We start from the raw sequence: 26874 nt of genomic DNA on the forward strand, positions 1-26874 counted from the left end.
ACTTCAAATGGCTGGTGGAAAAGTGGAATTGAATGATTTTGTTCCAAAGGGAAAAAAAAAAAACTGAAATCCATGCACAGCTTTCACAATATGTATTCTCCACAAACTTCTCCAAGACTCTTCCTCCATCAGTGTCAGGAAACAGCCCCCAGAGGACCACAAAATCACCTCCCGGGCATACATCTCACCTAAGGACAAAGTAGCGGTGAACGCCCCTGGGCAGGTTCAGAGTGGTTCTTACATTGGAGCAGAGTGCAGGCAAGCAGACTAGCCCGGGGTTCTGCTGCCGCGGCAGCCCCCACCCACTCCCACAAGGCCCGGTGGGGAAGTCTGACCTGCCCCCGAGAGACCATCTCCCGTGCGGCGGCGCTGAGCCCCGCCGAAGGCCGCGTGGCTGCCCGTGTGCGTGCGTCTTGGTGCTGCCCACGGCTGGCACTGGGGCCTTGCTCCAGGGCAGGGCACCGGGGAACTCATCCCTCCGGGCACTCCTCGGCCTGGACACTGCTCCACCCCAATCCAGGGTGAAAGGGGCCCCCAGAGCTGAGCCGCAGGGCAGCCCCACCGCCCACCTGGCCCTCACTTCATCTTGCCACATCTACGCTCGAGACGGCGCTGCCTCTGACCACGCCTCAGAGCGCTGGACTGGGCATCCCGAGTCGAGCCTTCGCTTCTGCCTCTTGTTCACCTGGGGCCACAGGCGTGAGGAGGACCGGCGTGCGGAGACGCTGCCCAACAGGGCTCCAGCGCCCCTGCCTTTGTCGTCTGCAGGGGCGCCGGAGGTGCACTGAGGCATTCTGGAGCATTCTGGAATGTTCTGTGGCCCTGAACAGCCGCTGTTTGAGCACCACACATCACACACACAGCTTGGCCATAGCCACATGACTCAACTCCAGTCCGCCAGCCACCAACGACTCACTTCCCTCCCGGAGCCTCCTACCAGAGGAAGGCCTCCAGTGGGCAGGGATCCCCCCAGCGCGGGAGAGCACTGCCCCTCCCTGACCGTGGCCTGGCCTTCTGCGGGCTCCCAAGGGAACCCCGGCTGCCCGAGAGGGAGGCCGCACGTGCTTCATCTACCTGCAGGGGAGGAGGGTTCCCGGGCTCCTGGGGAGCAGACGGAGGCCTGGCAGAACGGTGGGGCGCCCACATCTCTGATCAGCAGTGCTGATGGCTAGTATTGCTGCCTCTGATGAGCAGCGCACTTCTGCAGGTTCCTCTGCAGAGCCGAGTTCACAGACATTCAGCATAAACGGATACAGAGGCAGACACTGCCAACAAGGGAGGCCCTGGCCACTGGCCGGCCGGAGCGTGACTGAAGGCGGGCAGGGCGGAGGCTGGGCCCCAGGGCAGTCTCTCTCCTGGGGAGTCCCCCCACCCGGGGCACTCTGCCCCCTCGGAAGGAAACGGCTCCCAAGGAAGGCGGCTGCAGGGCTGTGCTGCTTCCAGCCCAGGTCCTCTCCTCCTGCTCCTCCTGTCCCAACGGCTTCTCACAGGGCGGATGCCAGAGGCCCCCCAAGCCGGTCAGAGGCTCCCCAAGCCAGCCAGAGGCACCCCAAGCCGGTCAGAGGCTCCCCAAGCCAGCCAGAGGCTCCCCAAGCCGGTCAGAGGCACCACAATGAAATAGATACCCCGGGAGACCTTGGGCAAACGACTCCACCCTCCGCCAGGCGCCCTCGCCTGCACACAGGGAAATGCCTGCCTGTGCCACCAGGGGGGAAAGCAAGCGGACACGGACAGCAGGCAGCCTGCCCAGGGTGACTCGTGTTCAGCTCAGGTTAACCCGCAGGGCCAGGCTCAGAGCCCAGTGAGGCACTCAGGTGGGCCACGGGCAGCCATGGCCTCCCCAGCGCGTGCACTGGCGGCTTTGGGGGATGCCGCCAGCCAGGTGGCGGGCAGTGTCCCGCAGCGGGACGCCTTGTTCCTGCCTCCCAGGGACCGGCTGGTCATTCCTGCTCCAGCACTCAGGAAATCTCGCTCCAGGATTACCCGGCCGGGAGGGACTGGGGAGGCTCTGCTGCATCCCCAGATGCCACCTCTGGGAGATAGAGATCTCAGAGAGGCAGGGAAATGGTCTCCTGGCCTTTTGTTCCCCGGTGACAACCACGGCCCCCACGCCGCTCATTTAGCGCCCACTTTATTGCCTTCAGCCCCAACTCTGTCTCTTAAGCGGATGTGAGACCCTGCCGAGCAAGCCAATGGGATTAGTGGCTGGTGGCTTCTTGCTCCGGGCCTGTTCTCCGGAGGGGTCACCGTCAGTTCAATCTTCATGCTTCACAGACGTCCCCTTTGAATGCTGCCAAATGGTCCCCACCCCCGCCTGTGGCCCGGCTCACAGCAGAGGCAGCCCATTCTCACTGGAGCCCTGGGGTCACCCCAGCCGGGAGGCCCAGGCGGCCGCAGGAGGCCGGCACGGCTCACTGTCCCCGGAGTGAAACACAGCTGTGGCCTCAACAGCACCTCGGGAGGGCTGGCCACCCCCAAACTGTGCGCTGCGGGCCCGGGAGCAGGCCAGATGAATGACAACCCCAGCCTGCCGCCACACAGAAGGACTTCTCTGTAGCCAGGAACCAAGACAAACGAGGGCCAGGCGAGGTGCCCACGCAGCTGCTGCACACAGCTGCCCTGCGGGAAGGCGGCAACAGCGATCGAGGCCGGGGAGAAGGCCTGCAGGGAGCCTCAGAGAACAGGGTTCCAGAAGATTCCGGAAGGCTCCAGATGCACTCAGTGTAAGAATGATGTGCAGGGAAAGGCCACCAAATGGAAGGCAGGCCTTCTGTCCTCACTGTCTCTGGCCATTCTGGGGAAGTGGCTTTCATTAACCAACAGTCACACGGCCTCCTTCCAGCTCAGGCCTGCGATCCTATAAAACCGGCCACTTTATAACCACGAGAGGACACGAGACCAATTCAAACAATACCTCCAGTCCTGTGCGGGAAAAAGTGCAAGACAGTCTGTTTAAAATCAAGTGAGGGGCAGGCGTTTAGCCTGGTGGGAAAGTCGCCAGTTAAGTCACCTGCGTACCTCATTAGAACGGCGGGGGTGACACCAACTTCTGGGCATGACTCCAGCTTCCGGCTGATGCACACCCCGGGACACAGGGAACGAGATGTTGGGTTCCTGCCGCCCACCTGGGAGACCTGGACTGCACCCCTGGCAGCTAGCTTCTGCCTAATCCCGTCCCCACTAGGCAGGCATTTGGGAAATGAATCAGCCGATGGAGTCTGGGTCAAGTTCTCCTGGGAAGAAGAACCTGTAAGTTTTTACAAAAGTCCACCCCACCCTGGCCCCTTTTTCTCTTTTCTTTATGTATTTGAAAGACAAAGGGACAGGGACAGGGACATGGACACACACACGCACACACACACACATCCATCTACTGGTTCACTCCCCAAATGGCTGTAATAGCCAGAGCTGGGCCAGGCTGAAGCCAGCAGCCAGGAAATCCATCCTGGTCTCCCACCTGGGTGGCACTTGGGCCACCACCTGCTACCTCGTCAGGTGCATGAGCTGGGAGCAGGGTCGGGGGCAGAGCGGTCTGGACTTACACCAGAGCTCTGACCAGGATGCCGGCAGAGCCAGTGGCGGCCTGACCCGCTGCACCCGACACGGCCCTGCTGCCTCCTCCTGACAGACTTAGAGCTGAAGAGGCGGCTTCGCGGGGAGGGAAAAGGCAACGGCGACACAGGGGACGCGCAGGCTCTCACCCGGTTCCGGCCTTCCTGCAGTCAAGTACGCAGCGAGCAGAGCCCAGTGTGCCGAGCCGAGACCAGTGCAACAGCTGCCGCGTGCCTGCTTGCCTCACTGTGCTCCCAACACCCACCCTGAACACAGGGGTCCGTGCTGGGCAGGGCCTCTGCACGAAGGCCAATGCACCGCCCCCCGTCCCCGGTCCCCACACCCGAGCAATCTCATTTTCACACAGCGCCAGCACTCCGCTGATGGGGAGAGCAGCAGCAGCCGCATGGCCAAGACAACGCCGCAAACGCCTACGCCCTGATGCTGCTGGCTTCCTCCAGCCTCCACGTGCTCGCTGGGGAGCGCTCCCCGCGTGTCGGGCACGGCACGGCCGGACTCACACGGGCCGCCCTGCACATGGCCTCTTCTGGGATGGGGCAACACGGATAGCAAGGAAGCTCACGTTCCACTGACTGCCGAAACCCACGCACATTTCAACATCCGGGCTCTTTCATCCGAAGTTGCTTATTATTTTCTTGGTCTGTTTCTCAGGCACAGGTTTGAATGGATTGTGTGGGGACTGGAAACCCTGGGCAGGGCTGACATCCTCCTGTCACCCGGGCCCTAGAAACTGGAGGACCGTGAAGAGGGTCAACGGGGAGTCGGGTCTCTCTGCCGCCCTGTGTTTTGCTGAACGCTCCTTCTGCCAGTGGTGCCGCCGTGACCCAGCAGCAGGGAGCAGACACTGGCAGTCAGTGGTTGCGGCATTCGCTGCTTGGGACCTCACACGAAAGCACACACACAACCCAGGAGACGGCTTCTTTCTCCTTTTCGTGCCACACGCACCTAAAAGCTACCGAGGGCGGAGCAGCGCGCCCTACTGCAGCAGCAGCCGCGGAGCTGGCTCACGGCCCCCCGCCCGCCTTGCCCAAGAACACCCTCTGGTGAGACCGAAGTAGCGCCCAGGCTCACGCACTGCTCCCACAGGGACGCAGGTCCCACGGGGCCCCCGACACCCAGCTGACCGCTGCCCTGGGGTTTTCTGCTCCCCAGCAGGAAATCAGGGTAAAGGCCTCCAGCCAGCCCTTTGTCTCTTAGCACCTGATGACCTCCTAAGAGGTACGGGAGGGCAGAAGTGCACAGTTTCAAAGATTAAAAAGAAAACTCTTTATTACAATTATTTAATTTTTAAGCATTTTAAGATAAATGCTCCAACTACTGAAAAATGTTATTTCCCATAGGGTGCCAACTGGGGAATTCTGCTGCTTGCCGACTGTGCACCCAAGTTCAGGTTCAACGCCACGGGGGTCAGCACCGCAGCCATGGGGCTGACGGGGGCTTCCAGGCTCGGGAGGACAACTGGGTCTCTCAGTGGCAGGGCTAGCAGCTCACAACCACGGGCTGCCACCGGGCACGGCACCAGCTAGAATGGGCGTGTCACTTATGCCACGCGGGAACGCAGTCTAATAAAATGTGCGACTCCTTACCCTTTCAGCGGGGGTGGAAATCCACACTCCTGTGCCGAGGCGCTAACAGCCAGCGCTCGCCTGAGTGTGGTCATGTGCGCAGTCACGCAATGAATTCAAAGAGCCCCTCTGCCAGGCACTAACTGGCTTAGGAGTACGCTGTGGCTTTTCGTGGCCATGCACTGGTTTACCAGGGCATTTTCCCCCTCGTCTAATAGTCTTTCGAGTACTGAGAATCTGTTCCAGGCTGGAGCCACGCTGGTGAGAGATGGTAACAGGAATTCACAGGCGAGTGGGGAAACGCACACAAGCAAGCAGGCGTGGTACGCGGCCTCAACACAGAGAAGCCAGCCTGCTCTGCTGGGGGTGGGGGGCAGGAAGGCCGAGCCCCCAGGAGTCCCTCAATCACAAGGCTGGGGCGCGACAGGTGGAACGGGCTGGCTGTACCGTGAGCAGGAGCGATGCTGAAACAGACACCAGAGAGCAGGGCTCAACCCGGGATGAGAAGGCCAGCAGTGCCCAGGAAACAGCTGCACCAGGTGACCCCCAGGGGGGTGACCCCCAGTGGGAGGTGACCCCAGCAGTGGGGGGGTGACCCCCAGCAATGGAGGGGGTGGCCCCCAGCAGCAGGGGAGGAGGTGTCTCCCAGCAGTGGGGGGGTGACCCCCAGCAGCAGGGGAGGAGGTGTCTCCCAGCAGTGGGAGGGAGGTAACTCCCAGCAGTGGAGGGGTGACCCCAGCAGCGGGGGGAGGTGACCCCAGCAATGAGGGGGTGACCCCCAGCAATGGAGGGGGTGACCCCCAGCAGCAGGGAGGAGGTGTCTCCCAGCAGTGGGGGGGTGACCCCCAGCAGCAGGGGAGGAGGTGACTCTCAGCAGTGGGGGGTGACCCCCAGCAGTGGGGGGGTGACTCCCAGCAATGGAGGGGGTGACCCCAGCAGCGGGGGGGAGGTGACCCCCAGCAGTTGGGGGAGGTGACTCCCAGCAGTTGGGGGGGGTGACCCCAAGCAGCGGGGGGAGGTGACTCCCAGCAGTGGGGGGGGTGACCCCAAGCAGCGGGGGGAGGTGACTCCCAGCAGTGGGGGGTGACCCCAAGCAGCGGGGGGGGTGACTCCCAGCAGTGGGGGGTGACCCCCAGCAGCAGGTGGTCACCGTTGACAGCCTTGTTAGAGATGCTGCCCGACACTGAAGAACGTCCTCTCACGCATGTGAACACGGCTGGTTACCATGCACTCTGTCACAGCTACAGCTCCAAGACAACTCACGGGGCACAAGCGGCCCCACGACCACCCCCTCACCTGTCCGAGGTGCTTCCCAGCGAAATGCAGACGCTACAGACCAGCTGCAAACTCCAACGTCTGCTTCCCAGTGCACCTGAAAAACAGGAAAAGGCCATTTTGGTTACCTTGAAGAAGCCAATTCTTTTAACGGTTTGTTTGAAAGGTACAGTGATAGAGAGATCTTCCGTCCATCGGTTCACTGCCCAAATGCTTGGGGGCCGCGATGAAGCTAGGAGTCCCGGACTCCAGCCAGGTCTCCCCCGTGGGAGGCAGGGACTCCAGCACTCGCCGTCTCCCAGAGTGTGCGGCAGCAGCCAGCGCTTGACCCGGAGCTCCGATACGGGCTACGGGCGTCCCACACGGCAGCTTCACCTGCTGCGCCACAACATAAGCCAGTCTCAGTGGGCCCAGAAGGGACCTGCGCCCCACAGACAGGGCTCCCGGGACTCTGAGCGCGTCACTCAGTGTCGCTCAGAGGGTTGGATCCCACAGACCCAGCTGAGATCCTGCTTGTGCAGCTCAGTGGCCGGGCCACTGCCAGACAGAACTGCACCTCCCTGTGTCCCGACGTCCTCCCCGGCAGTGCCTGCCTGACAGACGGACTCTGAAAGCCTCTGTAGCCGCAGGTGCAAGAGTGAGCATGGCACAGGAGCCCTGTCCTCGGGGAGCCACAGCGCATGCAGACACAGAGCGGCCAGTTCAGATTCACGACCTAAACCTGACACAGCCTACAGGGCCAGGGAGACACAGGAGTCCTTGCAGAGGCACCAGCGGGTCCCACAGGGCCAGGGGAAGCCCCGGAGCAAGTGAGGGCCAGGCGGAGGGGCAGCAGCTGGCCAGGCCTGAGGCGGACAAAGAGCCTGCCTGGCCGACTGAGCCACGGATGGGACGCCGGAAGCAGGGGCTGCACAGGGAGGCAGCAGCTGGCGACCACTGGCCATTCCAGGTCACAGCAGGCCGACTTTAGGGCAGCCAAGACTTCCGTCTCCGGGCCGATGGCAGCAATGGCAGAGCTCAGGAGGGGGAGCCTGTGGCCCCAGAAGGAGGAGCAGACAGCAGGGGGCGAGACAGCCCCTCGGAGCACCCCACAGAGCCTTGTCCCTGCGGCCAAGGGCCACCCCTGAGCAGCAGACTGCCCGCCTGAACACATCCTAGGGGTGTCACCGCGTCTCAGGGCACGAGCCCCAGGCCGCCAGCTTCCTATCACCTGCGAATGAGCTCTAAACGCACACCCCAGCCCTGGAGACGCAGGGTCCCTTGGGTGCCTGACCACTGGGTCCAGCAGGTCTCCCAGGTGATTCTGACCCTCACAAAAGGCAGCAGGCACTGCCTCGCTCGTATGGCGAGGGACCGAGCCCAGAACCAGCCACGTGCTGAACTCACAGCCACTGGTGCTACAGGGCCCTGGAGCGCACATAGAACACACACAGCTGGCCTGGCTGAGGCTTGGAAACCTCACAGGCTCGGCAGACCTCTGGGCTAGGGCCCCCCGGACCCCGCCAGGGCGGGGAACAGGTGCCAGGTCCTCCCCGGGCGACGCCCCTGACACCCTGTCCCCCCATCCCCCTCTTTGCTTTACAGAAGGCAAAGGGGACGTGGCGGGCACAGGCCTCCTTCTCTGTCCCCAGACACAGGACGTGGCCACCCCAGAAAGGAGCAGCGGGCCATCCTCAACGGTGGCTTCCCCCACGGTGGGGACAGACTGGGTTACGGAGGCACCGTGGCCCAGGAGCCACAAGAGCCCGGCTTAGCTGCCGCCCTCCCCACTGTCCACTCCCCCCGAAAGGTCACTTCTGTAGGAACACGTTCTTGTTTACGTTTCTGGAGCCCCTGCTTCTCTTCACAGAAGGGGAAACAGGCTCCAAAGCCTAAAAACCACATCTACATCAACACAGGCTCGGCCTCGGGCCCTGCACTCACTGGTGCCACACTGGACGTGGCTGAGCCACAGGACACAGAACCACGGGAGCACTTGCAGCACGCTGTCTCCCTGTGATGACACTCTTAATTTTTTTTTGACAGGCAGAGTAAGACAGTGAGAGAGAGAGAGAGAGAGAGAGAGAGAGAGAAAGGTCTTCCTTCCATTGCTTCACCCCCTAAATGGCCACTATGGCCGGCGCTGCGCCGATCTGAAGCCAGGAGCCAGGTGCTTCTCCTGGTCTCCCATGCGGGTGCAGGGCCCAAGCACTTGGGCCATCCTCCACTGCCTTCCCGGGCCATAGAAGAGAGCTGGCCTGGAAGAGGAGCAACCGGGACAGAATCCGGTGCCCCGACCAGGACTAGAACCCGGTGTGCTGGTGCTGCAGGTGGAGGATTAGCCTAGTGAGCTGCGGCGCCAGCCATGATGATGCTCTTAAAAAAAAGTTCAGGGGCTGGCATTGCAGCATAGCAGGTAAAGCCATCATGTGCGACACCAGCATCCCACACGGGTGCCAGACTGTGTCCGGCTGCTCCGCTTCCAATCCAGCTCCCGGCCAACGGCCTGAGAAAAGTATATGGGCCCCTGCCACCAATGTAGGAGGCCAGGATGAAGTTCCTGGCCCGCTCCAGCCGTTGCGGCCATCTGGGGACCGAACCAGCAGATGAAAGATCTCTGTCTCTCCCCCTAACTCTGCCTTTCAAAATAAATCTTTAAAAACAAAAAAAGTTCAGCTCCTTTTGCCAGCCACAGCCTGAGAACTCCGGGAGAATGCAACTGCTCTTGTCAGACAGGAGCAAGAAATCCCACCACAGATGTGGCCCGGGTGGGGCGGGCGCTGGGCCCAGCAGCTGAGACGCCGCCTCCCACGGGGAGCGCTGGCTCTGCTCCTGACTCCGGCTTCCTGCTAATGCAGACCCTGCGAGACAGTGCTGAGGGCCCAGGCAGCCGGTCTGGATTCCAAACTCTGGCTTCAGCCCTGGGCCAGCCTCGCCTGGGGCCACTGTGGGCACCTGGGGAGTGAACGGACAGAGGCCCCACCCCCTCTGCCTCTCCAATTAAAAACAAGTTTTTCCTTCAGGAATACTATCTGGGCCGGGGGTCCCCGGAGAGCCCCGCCCTCCTGCACGGGCCACGGGGCCCTGCTGAGCCGGGACAGAGACGATCTCTTCTGAGCTTAGGACTCAGCTCCGCTCTCAACACCAACCAACTGCAGAGAAAGAGCTAAACAACCCGACACGATCATGGGGCTTCCCCTCCGGCTTCTCACGACAGCTGGCCAAGGACAACCGACAGCCACGTCGGGAGCAGACCGAGGGCCTCACCAACGACACTGATGTCCCTGTCACACTCACACTCACACATACACACTCACATATATACACTACACACACATATACACACCACACACGCACCATACACATTCACACCACACTCACACACATATACACACTCACACACATATACATACTCACACACATACATACCACACTCACACATATACACACTCACACACACTCACATATACACATACACATATATACACTACACACACATATACACACCACACTCACACACATATACACACTCACACACATATACATACACACATATGCATACTCACACACACCACTCACATATACACACCACACTCACATATACACACTACACACACCACACTCACACATATACACTCACATATACACACCACACTCACAAACATATACACTCACGTATACACACCACACACACACTCACATATACACACCACACACTCACATATATACACTACACACATACGCACCACACACGCACCATACACATATACACACCACACTCACACACATATACACACACTCACACACATATACACACACATATACATACTCACACACACCACACTCACACATATACACACTCACATATACACACTACACACACCACACTCACACATATACACTCACATATACACACCACACACACACTCACATATACACACTACACACAAACCACACTCACACATATACACACACACTCACATATACACACACACTCACATATACACACCACACTCACATATACACACACACTCACACATATACACACACCCACACACACATATACACACCACACACGCACCATACACATATACATACCACACTCATACACACACACTCACATATACACACTACACACACACCACACTCACATACACACACATACACACACCATATACACCATCCACACACACTATACATACGCATACCACACCCACCTCACAAAATATACATAAAACACACACCACACATACATGCAAATACCACACAAGCACATATATACCACACACATGCACATACACACATACACAACACACAATATACACACACCACATACATGCACATACTACACACACAACACACACCCCAATATATACACCATACACACACATCAATGTACACACCATACACACAACATATATGTGCACACCACACACACTATACACACTCCACACACCTTACTCACACATATGTACATATCTACCACACACCATACAGACACCACACATATGCAATACACATCACACACACATGTGTGCACACACTTGCCACACAGAATCAGCTAAGCAGCCGGCGACTAGAGGGGCACAGAGCCCCCAGGCACCTGGGCTCCTCCTGAGCTGTCTGGACACCTGCTGGCCTCTGGTTCCCACCCCATCAGAACGCGCTCTCTTCAGATGATCCTGAGATGCGCTGTATGAATCCATGCCTGCTAGGGCGGCTGGCGTAGCTAGAGCAGCTAGGGTAGCTTAGGGCGGCTAAGGTAACTGGGGCGGCTAGGGTGGCCAGGGCGGCTGGGGCAGCTACGGTGGCTAGGGTGGCTGGGGCGGCTAGAGTGGCTAGGGTGGCTGGGGCGGCTAGAGTGGCCGGGGCGGCTAGGGTGGCCAGGGCGGCTGGGGCAGCTACGGTGGCTAGGGTGGCTGGGGCGGCTAGAGTGGCTAGGGTGGCTGGGGTGGCTAGAGTGGCCGGGGTGGCTGGGGTGGCCAGGGTGGCCGGGGTGGCCAGGGCGACTGGGGCGGCCAGGGTGGCTGGGGCGGCTGGGGCAGCTGGGGTGGCCAGGGTGGCTGGGGTGGCCAGGGTGGCTGGGGCAGCTGGGCAGCTAGGGTGCCCCCAGTGCAGCTGCGTCCGTGTATGCTCGGAGGCTTCATGGAGAGCGATTCACCCAAATTCCTCTAAGAGCAAAATTTCAGCCACAGCAGTAGTCGATTCCCCTTTGTGGGTTCCGAGCCCTTCCCACGCCCCTCCAACGCCAATGCGCTGGCCGTGTCCCACCACGCCTGCTCCCTAAGCAGCCTCTGCGCGGGTGAGGGGCTGAGACGGAGCCTGCATCTGCAGAAGCAGAGGGCAGGAGCCGGAGCTGTGGCACGGCGGCCTGTGATGCCGGCACCTCGCAGCCCAGCGCCGTTCAAGTTCCGGCTGCGGCTCCGCTTCTGATCCAGCTCCGTGCTCGTGCACCTGGGAAGGCACCAGAGGAGGGCCCCAGCACTTGGGGCCCTGCCAGCCACGAGGGAGACCTGAACGGAGTTCCGGCTTCCGCCTGCCACAGCCTGGGGGCCATTTGGGGAGTGAACCAGTAGATGGAAGCACACGCTCTCTGTCTCTGCCTTTCAAAGAATATTACATCAATATTTTTTAAAAAGGTAAAGATTTGAATGTAAGCGCACAGTACAACGCATTCGAAAGCGTGCAGCAACTTAGCAGGTCAGCAGGGTGACTTGAAGCCCGACTCCCTCCTCTCCAGCTCCCGGGGATCAGCACCACGCTGGTCATCCCTGTAGGGGCTGGGATCCTGCAGCCCACACCTCCAGGCAAGCCCCAAAGCACCCGATAACCAGAGCCTGTCACCCCTTCCTAAAAACAGGGCCTGCGGCATGGGCCTCTCAGCCCGCTGACAGGGCACCCTCGGTTTGGCTCCCGCCAAGATAAGAGACCAAAGCACGCATCAGTTAAAAACGGAAGTGGCTGCTCCGTGAGGCCTTTACCACGTGGAGGGAGGGGGGACACGAGGCCAGGGAGGTGGACAGGGCAGTGTCCCAGCCCTGGCCACTGCCCCAGGCACCCAGGGACGGTTTCCAGCCGATGTTTCTCTCAGCTGGTTTTCTAGAACTGCCCTGATCATAACGAGCAGAGTCCGGACCCCAGGGCCAGGCGAGGGGCAGAGCGCAGGCCAGCGAAACACACCCCAGATAAAACAATGCGCAGCCTTTCAAACTCTAATTACGTAATCTCAAAGTGAGGGTGCGTGGGAAGACGCAGGCTTAACTGAAGGAAGTGACAGCCTTTTCTATCTAACCAACGAGGAAACAGACTCAACCAAACTTAGCAAAAAAAAACAAAACAAAAAACCACAAAACAAAACACCTTCCCACCGCAGCTAGAGGACCCCTCAGCAGAATTTCAGGGACCCTCCACCCCGCCCACCCTGCAACAGCTCAGATGTGACGCCTCCTGGCCAGTGAGGTGCAGTCTTTGCACCCACCCCAGCCTCCACTGACTCTTGCCTCTCACTCCTGCCCGGTGCCCACAGGACGAACCACGGCCACATCATGGGCCCGCCTGTGAGAGACCCGGACCCCAGGCCGGGCTGGACCAAGGGCTGCGCCGGAGCAGCTCTGAGAAGCTGGTGTGACCTGGGCCCCACCTGTCACCTGTCCGCTCACGCTCCACACCGCAGCCCTCTGGGGCCAGATCCCAGCTGACGGCAGGCAGGCAGGCAGGCAGAGTGGGCAGGAAGCACCGCTGGCCGCTGGCGCAGTCCTCCGGCTCTGGCTCCGGCCTCCCCGGGAAGGCAGAGCGAGGACCCCGTGACCGTCAATCAGCAGGGACAATCAAGAGTCAAACAATGCCAGGGAACGCGGCTCTCGGCTCCAGCACAATGTTAATGAGGTCGAGGTCACGGGCATGATTAGCTTCCTCTGTATCCTGGCACGAACCCAGCCTCTGTCCCCAGCCGCCTGCAGGGTTACCGAGCAGAGCAGTGCTGCGGACAGCGCCAGGGCCCTGCAGGGCCGCCGAGCTGAGTGCAGCCACGAGGGTGACCGGGGCAGGACCCCGCAGGCATCACAGGCACACACTGGGAAGTCCCTAGGCTGAGACTTCCGACATCAAACACACATCCTCTAAGCCAGAGGCAATCTAGCTTGATGGCAGGTCCTTCTCAAGTGTATGTTCGGATTTTAAACGCGCACACGGTGCTGACCCGTGTGCTGCTGCGGAAGCCGGCGGGGGTCCGGCTGGGGATCACGAGGGGTGGAGGACCCCCCGGAGCAGGGCTGACCGATGTCCACCCACATGATGCCCAGGGCCTGCTACACCCTCCACTCTCCGCCCTCGCCCGGTCCCTGCCACGGCTCCTCCCTGGCGCCAGGCAGCAGCTTTGCTGCCCTGCACAGTAGCTGGCTCCCACCTCCATGCTGCCTCCTCGTCCACAGAGCCACGAACACGGACCTGTGCGCGAGCCGCACAACTCTGGAGCAGATGAGACCACCGAAGCACGCCCGCTAACCCCGGGGGGCTCGGGAGTGAGCTGCTGAGGCCAGCACGCTGCACACGTGACACGTGGCCTGAGGCAACTCCAGGGAGGCCACGGAGCTGCAGCTCCCTCCGCAGAAGCCCCGGCAGGGGCCGGCCCTAGAAAGGCAGGGTGTGTTGGGACAGCCCCTCCACAAGCCTCATCTCCCAAGAATGGACGGTCGGCCCGTTACAAGAAAAGATGTGAATCCAGACCTCGGCTCGAGGCGGGAGCCGTGTTTCCTTTCAGCGTGTACTCGACACACAGGGGCACCAGGAAGAGCGAGTGGACGTGGGGAGGGCACGGGGGTGGAGGGAGACATCTACTCTGGTGCGAACTGTGAAGTCCGTGTAGACTTCCGCCATAAGCGTCTTCCACGGACCCTGTGATGACCCCTCACACGCCCACCCGTCGCCCCTGCTTCCTGGGACGCCCGCGCCTCCCACTGTCTTGCTGTTCATCTCAGAAGGGGACCTCTAGGGCAGGAGGGAAGAGCGGAGGGAGGCGCTCTGTCTCCAGGGTGTAGGTGTGCGCAGGTACCCTGCCCGCAACAACCGGCCAGCCGCCCCCAACCGGGAAAACAACACGGAGCACAGCCGAGCGCAGCTCCCCTCGGAGGAAGGAAGCTTGGACTCAGGTGCCCTGACAACGGGGCTTAGCGCAGGCAGAGAACAGGCCCAGCAGAACGAGCCAGGCCCCTCTCCCTCTCCCCAGGCCCGGGGCGGTCTCCCTGTGCCCTAAACACCAGGAGAGCCTGCATGTCAGTGGACCAAGGACGCTCCCGGAAGCCTGCGGAAACTCGGCATTCAAAGGACGAAGTGCCTGGGACACAAAACCTTCTGAAAGCCATGCGCCATCCCCTAACACATATTCTCCACGGACTTCTCGAGGACTCACTACAGTTCTCCCCGTGGCACAGAAAACCACGCTGGGGATGCCGATGAGACCAGCAGCACCCCCACTGCCGGGCGCCGGGGTGGGGGTCTCCCTGCGCTGCTCCGGCTTTGGGTCCGAGCTGCAGTCCATCCGGTACCTTGCAGGGTCCTCTGCGGTATTTACAGGCACAGGACTGTCCACCTGGTTAAAGAACTGCCTCAGGACAGATGAGCACAGGCAAGCAGAGGTGCCGGGGAACCAAGCCCAGGGACAGCATCCCGCACGGACAGACCCTCTGGTTCTGATCTTAACAGTCACTTGCTACTCACAGGAAATCCAAGGAACTGACCCACCACAGCCCCATTAGTGCGAGATAACATGTGGAACTCGGAATCTGGGTCCTTGTAAGCCAGGTAAGCAGGCGGGGGTGGGGGGGTTGAGGCGTCACTGCTAGCCCTCCCCACTGGGCCTGTAGGGGTCCTGTAGCTCCCCCAGGGGCCGCTGCCCCCACTTTCAAGGAGTCTTTCATGCATGAAACGCAGATGGACAGCAATAGCATCTGGGGGCCTTTGGGTAGACTCGAAGGAGACGAGCCTCGTGCCCCTGACGGGAAGCACAAGTTAGTGCAGCCAGCCAGCAGAGAGCAGCGGACAGGGGACACGGAGCCAGAACGTCAGCCCACGTCAGTGGTGCGTCAGTGCCATCCCCGGCAGCCCACGCCCTGAGCACAAGCCACACAGCTGACCCCCTGGGGAGAGCGGCACGCTGGGGGCTGGCGAGGAGCTGGTTAGGATCCCACTCCCCAGTGCCTAGGTCCCATCCTTGCCCCATCCCTGCCCCAGCTTCGACCCCAGCTTCCTGCTAATGCGAGCCCTGGGAGGCAGCGGCAATGGCTCCGCCCCCCGTGCCGGAGACCTGGGATGGGTTCCTGGCTCCAGCCCCTGTGCGGTCGGCACGTGGGGAGCGAGCCACCAAAAGGGATACCAGCCCTCCCTTCTCTGCCTCAACAATCGACAAGATAAACAGGCAGCATTAGATGTCGCTCACCACGAACCCAAACACTAGCATTCCTCACGCTAGCTCTGCAGCCAGGCACCGGCTGGTACCGTTACTTTAAACCTGTGAAGTAAGCTTGAATCTCACCAGTGTTTAGGTTGATGGTGGGAGACCATGCGGTTTGGTCCGGCGCTATGGCAAAGAACGGCTACACCACCTGTGACACCAGCAGCCAGTACTGGAGCGCTGGCTCGAGTCCCGGCTGTCCACTGATGCACCAGGGAAAGCAGCGGAACACTGTCCAAGGACCTAGGCCCAGCCACCCACATGGGAGACCTGATGGAGCTCCTGGATCCTGGCTTCGGCCCGGCCCAGCCCCAACCACGGAGGCCATTTGGGGAGTGAACCAACAAACAGAAGCTATCTCTCTCTCTAGCTCTGACTTTCAAATAAATGAATAAAACTTAAAAAGAAAACATGTAGACAATAAAATGTGGTATTAAATAAAAATCGCAACAGAACTACAGTAGGAAAAGTCAAAAACCCTGAGCCTGAGTGTCCCCCGAGCTGACCGGGGGCTGGCAGATTCCTTAGAGAACATGCAGACGGCACACCCGTCTGTGCCCGACAGTCCGCCGACACACAGGAGGGACCTTCAACAAGTCTGCGGGAAGTGCATGTCGTGAAGCCATGGATGAATTTCAGAAAGTTCCGCACCCACACAACCTTGTCTTTCACTCCACCTGCACTACAGTCCTAAGTCCGCACAGTGTCCTGCCTTGCCTGTGATAATGAAACACTGCAGGCCACTCCCAGAGTCCTGGGCAGGAGCCCACTGCAGGTTCCTGGTGAGGGCCCGTCTCCCAGCCGCAGACCAGGCCTTGTGCTGGGCCTTGTATGGTGGAGAGAGGGAGCTCGGGGCCCTAAGGACACGTGTCCCATGACGGGGCCCCACCCTCCATACCTTATCTGAGCCTAACTTCCTCCTGAAGTCCACCCCAAATGCCCTCCCACTGGGGCCTAGGCCCTCAGCCTCTGGTGCTGGGAGAACACGTCTGTGTGGGCGGAACCAACGCCATCAGGTCAGTCCACGATGTGTGTGTGTGCGCGTGCCTGTGGACACCAGCTTGGCCAGGTCCAATCCTGGCTATCAGACGTCCACAGGACCATTCTGTGCGTGCTCCTCTTCGCCGTCTCCATTCACAGTGACCCGGGCGGATCTCGCCAAGACTGCAGCATCCCATGGGTGCGAGCCCAGTGGTCTCGAGCCGCAGCCAGGGCCATTCGCCCCAAGCTAGGCCTGTGGAGAGGCCAAGGAGCAAGGTGAGGATCTCTGCACTGTGAGAACACACTCGCCCAAGCGCAGCACTGCAGAGTGAACCTCAACAGCCGGGGCGGGGGAGGGCGGCCTCCCTGCAGCCACTGTCACCCCCTCCCACCCACCACAAGCTCCAGCCGCTCTCCCCGCCTTGGGACCCAAGTCCAAGGGCGCAGCTCTCCCTGGAAGGTTCTCAGTGTGGTGCTGGAGCCAAATGAACATTCCTCGCCCACTCACGCCACAGCAGGGCCCCCGGCGATAGGCGGCACAGCCACCGCAGTCACTCAGCGCTGGGGAAGTGGGCTCTGCCTCTCTCGGCCCCACCTGCACCCCCCGGCACTTGGGCCAGCACCTGGTCCCCAGCCTCCTGTCATCTGGCCCGCTTTTCCACGCGCACAGTAAGATCATCTCACCCTCCACACACCTCTGAGAATATCAGGCGGCTCGGCTCAGCACCCGAGACCCCACAGCCCAGACTCCTGCAGGGCCCTGACCTGCACACACCTGCACAAGCCCCCTCCCCCGCCCCAGGCACCTGCGTTACTACTGCAGCATTCTTTATCATATCTGCGAATGAAGGGAAGAGAAACTCTTGAAGGGGCACGAAGAACCCACCCTCCCCATCCCTCCTCCACTCACAGCTTCTGTGAGCCAAGGCGGCCAGTGCCCGAGGACACCGCCCTGGACACCAGCTAGGTCTTACAAGGTGGTGCCTAGAGCCCGCCTCCGACTCCCTCTCTGCCTCTGTGAAGCGGAGCAGTCCACCTTTCAGAAAACCGCTGCTTTCTCTGCTGGCTGCCGTGGAAGGCGGCTCTAAGCCCCTCCCAGAACCACGCGCACAGCTGTGTGAGGTCCAGAATGGAGCGGGCCTCCCGACCACGACCACACACACCTGGCCTGCTCTCGGTCTCCCCCGGAACGCACACACGGCATCAGCTGCGTGAGCAGCTCAATGAGTGCACAGGCGTCAGTCGGGACCACGGCTGCACCCCAGAGGCCCCGCCCCAGAGCCGCCGTCCTGCTGCGAAGGGTTTGTCCACCTTGCTCTCAGGCACGGCCTCAACAGCAACTGGGCAGCGCACTCCTGACCCCACAGTACTTGAAAGTTGCCTTCTGCGGTAAATGCCCTTTGCACACACACAAAACAATTACTTATTGTTTGTATCTTTCCAACAGCACTAAGCATTGAGTAAAATGTTGCTTTGAGCATTCCCAAGAGAGGCAGCTTCCACCACTAGGATTTCCTACCCCTACCCCCAAATAAAACGCAGGTATTTCCTTGGGTGGGGCCTAGGGCCTGAGAACCTACCTCGGGCCAGGGGAGCGAGGGGAGAGCGGGCCTGGAGCTGCAAACCTCAGCTGTGCTCTCGCCTCAGGGCCAGGGCAGCATACCCTGCAGGTGGAGGCCCGGGAGTGGACGGCCAGACGGGTCCAAAAGGACACGGCTCCAACGTCTAGAAAAATGGAGTGTCTCTGAGTGCTGGCAGCGGACACGTATCGGCCTCAGCCAACGGCCGTCCACTCTGAAATCTGCCGTCCTGGGCACCCAGCCCTTTGAACAAACGGCACTGGGTGTCTGCCGAACTCAGCCATCACGACGACTCCCTCCGTCCACTCAGTCCCACACAGCAGCAGGCAGGTGGTCTGCGGAGTGTCGCTGACTTCAACTCTTGTCTTGCCCTAAAGGTTTTATTTTCACTAATTTGCAAGGCAGAATGACACAGAGAGAGGGAGAGACAGATCTTCCACCCGCTGGTTTGCTCCCCACATGGCTGCAGCCACCAGGCTGAAGATAGGAGCCAGGCGCTCCATCTGGGTCTCCCTCCTCAGCCCGCGTGGATGGCAGGAGCCCAGGCAGGGGTCCCTCGGCTCCTGCGTCTTCGGCCACGTTAGCAGAGCGCTGGACGGGGGGCAGAGCAGCTGAGCCTCGCACCCAGCTGCAGCTGCCCCGGCACAGGAGGCCCACGTGGCCACAATGACTTCACTGTGATCCCCACCACCTGACAGACACGGAAACTGAAGCTCAAGACATTAACTCGCCCACAGTTCAGGCAGCGAGCAGCCCACTGGACTGAACGGCCCGACCTGAGCGGCTGTTTCGGCCTCTGTTGCGCTTGCGAGAAGCTGTACCCGGGGCTGGCCCTGCAGTTTTCTGTCACCTCCTACGGGGGGGGGGGGCTCTGCTAGCCGAGCAGCCCCACTGTCTGCCTCCCCAGGTGCAGGGCGGGAGGCAGCTCGCCCCTCCCGCACTCTCCGGCTGGGTCACTGGACCCCAACTGCACGGGAGAGTGTCCTTTCACAGCTTAAGGCTTCTTCCGCAGGGGCCAGCTCTGGGCACCACGGACTCCCCACCCCGAAGCGCCCACCGCGCCCTCCCTGCGCAAACCCCGGCGGCGACCCTCGGGAAACGCCGCTGCCCCGCGCCGCGGCCCGGGACCCGCACCCACGGCTTCCCCAGGGCAGGCCGCCGGCGCGGGTGTCGGATTCCACTCCTCTTCCCTACTGCGAGAGCCCTCCGTGTGTTCTCGCCGCTACAAGTAAAACGAGGGCCAGTAGCAGAGAAGCCGGAACACCAGGGCGCGGAAGGCACCGGCAGCCGCCCGGCCACGGCATGCCGGGCCCCGTAGCCCCGTCCCCGCCGGCCGCCCGGCGGTGCCGAGCCCCGGTCAGCCGCGCCTGCGGGGCGCCGGGACCGGGTCTTCCGCCCGCGAATGGGACGGAACTCGCAACTCCGCCGCAGCAGCGGGAGAGCCGCACAGCGCGGGACAAAACCCCGTGCCCGCCCGAGTCCCGAGGACGCGGACCGCGCGTGGAGGCACAGAGTCCAAGCCCCGCGCCCAGCCCGGCCCGGCCCCGAGCAGTGGCGGGCGGCGGGGGCACCCGCGGGGCGACCCCCGGGCCCGGGCGCGCGGCCAGCGGCGGCGGAGGCGCCGTGCCAGGCTCCGTTCTTTCCGCCTCCGCGGCCCCAGGACCGACCCGTCCCCGCCCGCGGGCGACCAGCGAAGTTCCCGGCCGGGCCGCGCTCCCGGCTCCCCCGGCCGGGGCCCCCCACTCACCGCCCGGCCCGTGTCGCCGGCTCCCAGCCCGCGCGCGCCCTGGCCGGGGCTTTCCGCTACGCCTCGGCGCGGCCACCGCCGTCCTGCGCGCCGGCCGCTCGGGCAGGACGGAGGCGGAGGGGGAGGAGGAAGAGGCGGCGGCGAGGGGAGGGGGCTCCGGGGTGGGCGGCGCGGGGAGAGCACGCGGGGCGCGGGGGCGGGGCGGCCAGGGCCGCGGCCGCCGCTCCCAGCCCGGCCCCCCGCGCGGCTGCCCAGTCACCGCCGCCGCCTGCGTCCCGCCCGCCGCGGCGTCGCGGAGGGGTCGGCTGGGCTCCGGGCGGGTGGGGCGGCGGCCGCCGGACCAGCAGCCGCTGGGCCAGGGCGCGGGGGTCCCGGGAGGAGGCCGGGCTTGGGCGGCGGCGCCTGCTGGGCTCCGGCCGGGGTCCTGGAGCTCGTGTCCCGGGCTCCCGAGAGGGAGGCGCGGGACTCCCCAGCCTCGCCCCCTCTGGGCAGGACCTTGATGAGGTTCTGCCAGGGTCACCAGCCATGTCCCCCGCCAGAGGCTGGGACTCCGCCGGGCAACTTTGAGACGGCGTTCGGGTCCCCAGCGGCCCCAGGCGCGGGAGGAACAGCCGGTGACGTGGCGCCGGATTCCTCGTGGGTGCAAGGCGACAAACCCGCCCCTCCTCGGCTGGCCGGGACCCCCGCTGGGCAGCAGGAGCTTCTCCCGGGTCCGTGGTCACCTGCGGGCCTCTCCTGTGGGACCTGCTCACCATGTCTTGGCAGTCCCCGTGGCACCTGCGGCCGGTCCCTGGCCTGGGGTCTGGACCCCGCGGCTCCCTCCCCGCCCGGCGGCCGGCCCCGTGGCTTCAGCGGCCTTCCACCCTGCTCTGCCCTGGGCTCCGGTCCAGCTGAGCGGGCGCCGGAGCGCTCAGCCAGGCCGCTCCCTGCTCTCGAGCTCTGGAGGCCCTCTGCCAGAGAAAATCATGAATTCCCTGGAGGCTGTTTCATTCACAAGCATCCAGGGATGGCGCCACCGCACCTGACCTCAGCAGGCCTGCTCTCCTTGGCGAGGCGGGGCCGGGGCGCTGCCCTAACCTCCCTGGGTAGAAAGGCAGGCAGGCGTCCCTGGCTGATGGAAACGGGAGGTGTGCGTTTCCGCGCTCTGCCCTCAGGCGCTGCAGTGACTGGTCAATCAGGGCGTGGACACCCTTGCCCAGTCTGGGTTACTGATGTCACAGTAGAGCCACCGGAAGGTGCAAAACGAACTTTGTCTCAGCAACAGGTCTGCAACTGCTGCGGGTAAAATCAAAGCTTATATCGCAGACTGGACAGCTGGGCTGTGAAAGACAGTGAGCAGGAACAGGGAGCCACACAGCAGGGATGGCCGGGGAAGAGTGTGTGGGCAGCAGGGCCGGGCGGGGCGGGGCAGGACGCCACTTCAGTCCTGAGCTTCAGAAGCAGTGCAAGGCACGAGAGAAAGCAAATTAAAGGGTGTGCGCCCAGCTGGGTCAGATGACAGGAGGGACAATGCCTGCATGCCGGCCAGGGAGGTCACAGGCTGGAATTACGGTGCAGACGGCACACAGGCACTCTGGGCCTGCCTGCCCGGGCACATCGCTCTGTGCTCCCCGTGTCCGGGCACGGCACCCCCACACAGCACGGTGGGGTGGGGCGGCCCACCCCACTCCACCCCCACCCCATGAACCCTGGCTTCCGGGGCTTCAGCTCTGAAGGAGACAATGCATTTCTTACATGCGGAAGGCAGTTCCACCACTGTCCACGTAGAGTATCGATGAACTTGAAATGGGTCTGTTCATCAAAATCTACGACGTCCCAGGTCCACGCCTCCCACTCAGAGAGATCTGTGGGTGATCCCAGAATCCCAGTGCGGGGCGCAGACCTGCAAGTCGATGTCTCTCTGAAGATCACAGAAGGGACAACAAGCAGCTAGGGGCCCACACTGCGGCACGGCAGGTGCAGCCGTCGCCGGGAGACTGGCATCCCATATGGGCGCTGCTTAGCCTGGCCTGCTCTGCTTCCAGTCCACTCCCTGCTGCTGCCCTGGAAAGCAGCAGGAGGTGGCCCAAGCTTTTAGGCCCCTCCACCCACGTGGGAGACTTGGACGGAGTCCCAGGTTTCTGGCTTCACCCCGGCCTTGCCTGCTGCAGACATTTGAGGAGCCGGTGGATGCAGGCATCCCCCCCCACACCCCCATAACGCTACCTTTCAAATAAATACATGAATCTTTTAAAAACAACCTAGATAATACGCTAAGAATAGCTTCCAGGAAACTCGTGCACTGCACTTCCCCCCGTGTCCTGTGAAAGCCGCTGACTTGCACGGGGGCCTTACGATGCCTCCGCACAGAGGCCAGCGGGAGTTCTGGGAAGCCATCGCCTGCCCGCGCAAGGAAGGTTCAGGAAAGGCAACTGTGGCACAGAATCTCGAAGGGCTCGACTGACCGAATCAGCACACAAAAGCCACCCTTTTGGCCACAAAAACGACCTGGCTGAGGTCCTTAGTGGACTCAGAAATGTCGTGTCTGATTTTCTGCTTCCAGCTAGCAGGGTCTGAGTCAGAGACGATCAGGAAGCTTGAAACAGAGAAGTCTCCCTACGTGTGGTGAAACGCAGTCGCCATGCTGCCCAGCTGGCTGTGAGTGAGGATGGCAAAGACTGCAGGTGCCGCAGAGCCGCGGGGGACACGGCTCCAAGTGGGCGCCTCGTCAGGAACCTCTCACACACCGATAAAGTCACCATGCACACACCAGCCCAGCCACTGAAAGACACGACCCTCCCCCTACTCACGGTGGCTAAGTCACAGAGGTAGGAGGCGCGCTGCGGGCTCTCTCGCTGTTCTCACGAGGACGGGGGCTGCTGGCCGTCTCGCCTTCGGTGGCACTCTGTCCCTGGCCGCCCTCTCGGCTCTACGGCCAGCAGTCACTGCAGGCGGCTTACCTGCAGTTCTGCCTCCAGTTCCCAAGCTGCACCCTATGGACTCTGGCAACACCCCGCCTACCAAGGTGCTCCGCCTCCACCCCTTGTGTCACCACCATAAACAGATCCATCTGGCGCTGCTCCAGTGGGGCTACCCTAAGAGGGAGGTGGAAATTTCCACAGGGGAAGGTTTTCTTAATGCAATGCGACTTTGTAAGTTGCAATGTTGCTTTGTATGTTGCATGCACATTCTGCAACATTCTTACCCATGCCGGACCTGGAGACCCTAATTCCACCTGCAGACGTTGGCCTGGATTAGGAACCTTTCTCATGAGATGAACCAAACCCAAAGCCGCCTGCAGAATTAACTGCTTGCTGGGTTGGTGCCAGGCATAAAACCACCCAGGGAGGGTGCACCTTGGCCTCCGCACCAGCAGGGCTCTGCACCTGCTCGGCCGCTTGTGCCTTCCAGAGCCTTCTCTTTCCCGCTGTGAACTGTGTGTGGCTCTCAAGAGCTGAGGTGCTGCTGTGACCCTCCCTTGCAACTCCGTGACCTTGGGAGGACACCCTTTCAGCATGATTCCGAAGCAATGCTAACCCAGGCCTTGAGGGAACCGCTGCTGTTTCCCGCACTGTGAAAAGGAAGTGTGTCCCTAATTTGGCCCCGATAAAACCTCATCTCCAACCTGCAAATTCAGCCTGCACGGCATTTTTTCCACTCCCTTCCAGTTCTTTTCCTGGAAACGAGAATAGCATGTGTCATCTGCAGTTAGCAACTGCTGGTCGGAGCACCCTGTTCGCCTTTAGTGCTCGGCTTAGACAATGCATTCTTGTCTATTGATAATAAAAATACAGGCATCACTGACTGCAGCCTGTATTCTGCCGACTTCCAATTGGACCTGGGTGAAAATGCCCACAGGAGATGGCCCTGGGGAACCACAATCAACAAGTCCACGGATGGAGGTAAGAGAGCCTCTCGTCTGCACCCTGGTTTGCCACAGTCGAGCATAGACTTCAGCTCTGGGCTCCTGGGAGCCAGGGCAGGAATGAGACTCGGGTGACTGATGGTGCCCTTGTGGGGTCTGGGATAAGAATCGCAGCTCTTCAAGTCAGGCGGCCTCCCCTGGCACCCAGAGGAGCCGGGCGCTGGGGTCTTGGAGGTGGCCCCCGCCCGCTGGTCACCGTGGAAACTGCATCGTGTGATTGTGCCTGGACTCGTGCTGTCACAGAAAGGCTCAGCGGGCTTGGGTAAGTACATGCAGGAAGCACGTTACACAGAAACGCAGGCCACCCCCTCCTCCACTTCCCAAATCTGCATTTTAAATCTTCTGGGGCAGGCGTGTGGCATGTGGCTAAGGCACTGCTTGGGACCCCTGCATGCCCTGTGGGAGGGGTGGGGCTCAGTTCCAGCTGGGGCTCTGCTTCCTGCTATGCACACCCTGGAAGGTGGGCACAGTGGGGGCAGAGCCAAGCCACTGCCTGAGACATACCCCCCACCCCCACCCCCCGGCATGTCAGAGTGCCTGGTTCAAGTTCCGGCTGTCTCACATCCAGTCCAGCTCCCTGCTAAGGTGCATCCTGGGAGGCAGCAGGTGATGGCTCAAGTACTTGGGTCCCTGCCACCATGTGGGAGACCCAGATGGAGCGCTCAGCTCCTGGTTCAGTCTGACCCAGCCCTGGCCATCAGGGTGTTTGTGGAGTGAACCAGTGGATGGAAGATCTCTGTCTCTCTCTTCCCCTCTTTCACTGCCTTCAAATAAATACAGACATTTAGAAAAACACATAAGGAGACACCACACCACACTACAAACACTAGGGGTGGCTAAAATAAGGACAGAAAGGTAACAAGTGCTGGTGAAGAAGTGGAGGACCTGAAATTCTCATACGTTGCTGGGACCGGACACGATGCAGCCACTACCAGGAGTGTTTTGCTCGTTCCTCCAAAGGTGGATCAGAAAGACACAGAACCAGGAGTGCCTGTCCCAGGTGTAAACACAGGAGAACTAAAAACACTTCCGCACAAAAGCCTGCCCACACCTGGGAAGCAGCACCGCTCACCGTCCCACAGTGCAGAAAACCCGGGGGTCCCGTAACTGCTGACCGGCCAGCACAGCTGGGCACAGCCGCAGAACGGAACCGAAACACGGACGAGCTTAGAGAACAGTCACTCCAGTGAAGGAAGACGATGGTCCCAGCAGACCGGGCTCTGTGAGTCCATCTGCAGAATGTCCAGGACAGGACGCAGCGAAGCCTGGTGGGCGCCTGTAGCCGGGGTGGTAGGAGGTGGCTGCTGAGGAGTGGGATTCCTTTCTGGGGTCACAGAATGTTCTAACCTCACCGTGTGCCGATGGCTGCCCAGCTCGGTGGGTCTACTAAAACAAACCCACCAAACTATAAATTTTAAGTCACTGAATTTTGTGGTTTAGGAAGTATACCTCAATTTTTTTAAAAAAAAGGAATTAAGAAAAAAATACAGGGTAAGTGGCTGTATTTCCACCAACCAGGAGCAGCTCCAGTGAACACTGACTGTGTGTACGGGACAGGGTGGGGCCAGGCAGGCAGGCGTGTGGCCCCCAAGCCGGGAAGAGGACGAGTACCAGGAGGAGGCGAGCGCTGTGACACCCGGCAGCCACTCATTGCCCTGCCCCGCGCTGTCCTGGGCCTGGGGGTGCAGCATTGGTGGGCCCGGTCCTCTAGAGGCTCCAGGATTGGGGGAGGCCATGAGCTCTGGGCAAAGGGTCAGAGCAGGTGCTGGGGAGCCGTCAGCTGGGGCAACAGGGGCGGCAGCACCTCCGGGGGGCTTAGGCGAGTGAACGAGGCCAGCAGGGCAGGGACAGAGCTCCACTGTGGCCTCCAGCAGCGGCTGGCCAGCAAGGGGCAAAGAGACTATGGAGGACGGCCTGGCCTGCAGGCTGTGCCAGCCCCGGGGGCAGCGAGCAAGGGCCAGGGCCAGGCCTGCTGGGGTGTGGTGCACGCGACACACCCCTCACCTGAGCACACAGCGCCCAGCGCCATGGAAAGTCACGGCTGGCATTTCCCTCCTGGAACACTGCACACCGGGGGGCAATGGCTTCCTGCCGCCCGCAGACCCGGCCAGACTTTCCATGGTGCCCAAGCCAAGGACAGTCCCCTCGGTGCCAGAAGACAAGAGCTTTCATCTCAAAAACTGACTCCCTGGTGCTGATGAGCCGTGGCAGCCTCTCAGCAAGACGCAAATGTGAGCCGCAGGCAGGGGGCCCTGCTCATGGGGACTTCACGCCCCAGCACTTGCCGGAAGCTGTGTCAGAAGTCTGTCCCAGCTGGGTTGCGTCACTGTTGATATCACCTCATTTATCAAGAGATGAGTGAAATGCGCTGGGGGTCTGAGTCGGTGTCCCCAGCAGGCTTCCCCACATTAGCAGGGTCAACAGCGAAGCGACCACCAGAAAGGACCGCTTGGGTCCTGAATGTTCTTTTGAAGTTACACCAACTACTGCCTTAGAGACCGCACACCCTCACAAAGCAGAAAGGGCCCCCCGGTCCCAACGGAATTCCTGGTTCTCAGCTCATCGTAGGGTTTTAGGGCAGCTCCCTGAGTGCTGACAGGAGCAGATGCAACAGAACATAATCGATAAACTCATCCTAAAAATAGAGCTACCTCCGAAGCCATCTCTGTCTTCTAACGTGGGGTCCTGCTGGAGCAAAGGTCCCTTACCAACTTGAACTTGCTCTGACCAAGGGAAACAGCCACTTCAGCAGGGGACACGCGATAACAGACATGCCGAACTGGCCAGTGTCCAGAGTGCCTCTGCACCACAGAGCCTCGCTG

At 61.2% G+C, this 26874-nt stretch overlaps 1 protein-coding gene across 6 annotated transcripts in view; it reads right to left on the reverse strand.

Annotated features, from left to right (window-relative positions):
- LHFPL2 (LHFPL tetraspan subfamily member 2) overlaps nt 1-23091 on the reverse strand; it is a 110792-nt gene extending 87701 nt beyond the window's left edge. The window contains exons 1-2 of one of the 6 annotated variants that reach the window (XR_016220332.1): nt 20149-20415; nt 6435-6510 (exon numbers count right to left, since the gene is read on the reverse strand). The gene's annotated coding sequence lies outside the window, so the exon portion shown is untranslated. Of the gene's footprint in view, nt 1-6434; nt 6511-20148; nt 20416-20900; nt 20924-22937 lie in introns of those variants that run through there. The other 5 variants (XM_089312906.1, XM_070056314.2, XM_070056315.2 and 2 more) reach the window with 5 other exon arrangements.
- Between the last annotated feature and the right edge of the window lie 3783 nt (nt 23092-26874).

This window comes from Oryctolagus cuniculus, chromosome 14 (genome assembly GCF_051225735.1).
Source record: "Oryctolagus cuniculus isolate XC-2025 breed Fujian yellow rabbit chromosome 14, ASM5122573v1, whole genome shotgun sequence".
NCBI lineage: Eukaryota > Metazoa > Chordata > Mammalia > Lagomorpha > Leporidae > Oryctolagus > Oryctolagus cuniculus.